General features: G+C 39.1%; 1 pseudogene; it reads right to left on the reverse strand.

The window, feature by feature from the left end:
- Positions 1 to 230: 230 nt before the first annotated feature.
- Positions 231 to 2,229, reverse strand: LOC140862407 (sulfate transporter 1.3-like; annotated as a pseudogene).
- Between the last annotated feature and the right edge of the window lie 1,292 nt (positions 2,230 to 3,521).

Here is a 3,521-nt window from a genome sequence, read left to right on the forward strand (position 1 = left end):
GAAAATGACAAGTGTTTGCCATAAAACAAAATAAAAAATGTAGCTGGAAAGCTTGAGGAACTACGAAAATATGGACTGAAAATCTAGAAAAATACAAGAACAATGATGAAAATTTGAAAATGTGCAGAAATATGCTGAAGAATTCGAGCTTTTGGAGCTTGGAATTGTTGGATTGTTGGTTGTTCTCTTGTGTTCTGCATGAATGCACCTTTTATATGCTGGTTCCCGAGTCAGTTCCTCAACTGCTCACCACCACTAGCCCCACTACTTGCAGCACTAACAGCCCCATTAACAGGCCCACTAACTCTTAACTGCTTAGACTTGGTCTTCCACTCACTCTTTCTCAGCTTGGTTCCCCGAGTGCCGAAGGTTCCCCGAGTGCCCAACTTCACCATCCCACTACTTGTAACTGTTTTGACTTGGTCTTTTCCTCTTTCTTTGCTTGGTTCCTCGAGAGTCAATCCGGTTCCCCGAGTGCAGTAGTGGGTCTTGGAAGTTGTTGAGCAATTCTTTGCAGTTCCTGTAACTTTATTGGGTTTTAATTCACCGAGATCTATCATTAAATTTTATAATTGATTAAATGATAAATTAATGGCATAAATTAATTTATGGGTCAAACACCGATAAATCAAAATGTGTTAAATTTTTCAAGTTTGAAAATTGAAAATAAATAAATTGATGATCGTTTTTTCTGAAATTAAAATCTATCACACTCTGAACAAACTATTTTCATGCCATATTCTTACTGTGTCTTTGCGTTTGGTGTATTTTTTTTGATTGTACCATTTGGAGTGTTATATGCCACATAAGCGGCCTTCAACGTAATATGGGCAATTTTTGTTTTCCATCAATGAGGAAGTATGCATTTGACTTGCCTGTTGCTATGTAACAAGATGTCATGGAGCTAATGATATTCAAGGAACCTAATGCTACCATTTCTTTGTTCCCATCCAATCCAAGTGATAATCTTTCATTGCTGCAAAAGTTCTGCCAATCGCTACTGCTTCCTGTCACATGTTAGTCAACGCTGATTTCTGGCTCTGTTATTTGAATTGCGTATGGATTTTGTGCTCTAATATAATTCTCATACAGTGAGTGCAATTGTCCCCGCCAACACACCGATTCTGAAACCTATGGCGACACGGCTGCGGGTGAAATAGATTTGATGAAGGGTTGATGAACTTTTTTATGTGGTCACCTTCGGACAGGATGAAAGGTTCGGATGTTAGAATTATGCCAGTTTTCTTGGTGGAATTCTGTATCCCTAGTAAACCTTTGAGCTGCTGGAGGGTAATGGTAATGGCTGCCATGATAGAGGAAGTCAATCAAGAAACCCAACCTCAAACCAAACTATCTAGAATTAAAAATGACCAAATTTGAATTTCGTGGAGATGTTAATTACAAGAATAATACCGGAAGAAACATAATACGAATTAGGTGATTCCGGCAAATAATGTGGCAGTAAATGCAAGGCTTTGGTATTCTACTTTTTGTAGTTTCGTTCGAATTCGTTCTGAAGCATGGATCCGAGTAAGAGACACCACTGCCACAGGGCCAATAGCTATATCTCTCGAGCTCCCCATGGAGGCATATATTAAGGGTGGAACAAAACTACTGTCTGCAATTTGATGACAAAAGTTCTTATGTGTTGAGATGATCTTCTTGAGTAAATATTTATCAGCATATTAGTTCAGTTGCATGCGCCTTATAAAGTTTTATATCCATGAAGAGGATTTCTGGGAATTTTGAGTGGAGATTGCTCAAACAATACAGTGAAACAACTTACACAGCCCATATTGTGGATCCAAGTTGGCAAGTTTGCATATCCAACATCCTACATGATTTAAGATTGTAAATGTTAGAAATATATGCTGAGAATTCTAGTCGGATAGCGAATCGGTGAGTTTCGAGGACCTACCTGAGATATGCAGAGACTTGCAATGGTAAGTCCTGCGATGAGGTCCCCTTGATCATACCTTCTTCCCCAGTCGAAAATCAAGAAAATGGCTTGAATCCGAGTAAAAATTTTCTTGCTTTTGGTTGGTCCTTGAAAGATCTCAGGAGGTCATCATGGAAGAAAGTCTCTTTGAAAGTGAACTTGAACTCATCCAACAGACTCTTCTTAGGAGGCACTCCCACCTTGTGAACATAAGGCAAGTCATCAGCATCGTGACGCGAAGAAGCCTCGCCTGAGATATCTGCCTTGTCCACAATATGGTGCGCGCTCATTGTTTATTCAGAAACAACAAAAGACCCAGAATTAGAAGAGAAAAAGATCACAATATTAGTTTTGGTTGCTAACATTAAAACCATTCAAACAATACTAAGTAGATATATTCCCCCTTTAAAATGAAATATATTAAATCTATATAAACAAACTTCATGCAAATATAACTTTTGCCCCAAACACAAGGGTTTTTTGTCCCTAGTAAATTTGTATGTAAAAGATAATGAGGCTTTTGTTCAAATATCATAAGTTTCAAGCAAAATATAATTTTGATATATTTTCAAGAATGAATACAAGATGTATTTATATACAAATAAAAACCTAAGAACAATAAAAGGAAATACAATATATAAAGATAATATAGAATATATTCCAAGATATAGAATAGAACATATACCCCCTCAAGATGGCGAGCCCGTAGAGACACTATTCTTGGAACAGAGTAGACGCAAACGAGTACTAGGGAGCGGCTTTGTCAAAGCATCAACCAGCTGGTCAGAAGACGAGACATGAGATAACTCGAATTTTGTTACTTTGAACTAGCTCACGAACAAAGTGATAATCCAAGACAATATGTTTCATGCAAAAATGAAAACGGGATTAACACATAGGTAAGTAGCCCCAATGTAGTCATAGTAGATAATGACCGGGGAAGACCCAACAACAACCCCAAGTTCAGCAAGTAATGATCGAACCCATTTTAGTTCAGCAGCCGTAGAGGAAATGACACGATATTCTGCCTCAATAGACGAGCGAGCAACAGAGCCCAGCTTTTTGGAGCTTCACGAGATAGGATTTGGATCCAAGAACACAATATAGGCAGAAGTGGAAGTACGATCACCAAGATCACCGGCCCAATCCACATCACAGAAGGCATGCAGGGACGGATAACTATGCAGCCAAAGAAGAAGACTATAGGAGCGTGTAGCATTTAAATAGTACAGGAGACGTTTGACAGAACCCCAGTGTAGAGAAGAATGAGAGTGCATAAATTGAGATAACTTGTTAAAATCAAAGGCAATATCATGCCGACCAAACGAAAGATACTGCAGACTCCCCAACGTTTGGTGATAAATGATGGAATCGGAAGGGGGCGAGTCATCCAGCAGGTGCAGGGCTGAAGACGTGCGAGAGGGAGTTGAACAGGCTTGGAGTCATCCATGTTCGTCCTGGTGAAAACATCAAGAAGGTAATTTTTATACGACAAACAAAGGTCCCCCTACATAGGAATCAGCCTCAATACCTAGAAAATAAGGCAAGGAACCTAGATCCTTGAAAGAAAAACGACCGCTTA

The sequence above is a fragment of the Henckelia pumila genome, chromosome 4, assembly GCF_033568475.1.
Source record: "Henckelia pumila isolate YLH828 chromosome 4, ASM3356847v2, whole genome shotgun sequence".
Taxonomy (NCBI): Eukaryota; Viridiplantae; Streptophyta; class Magnoliopsida; order Lamiales; family Gesneriaceae; genus Henckelia; species Henckelia pumila.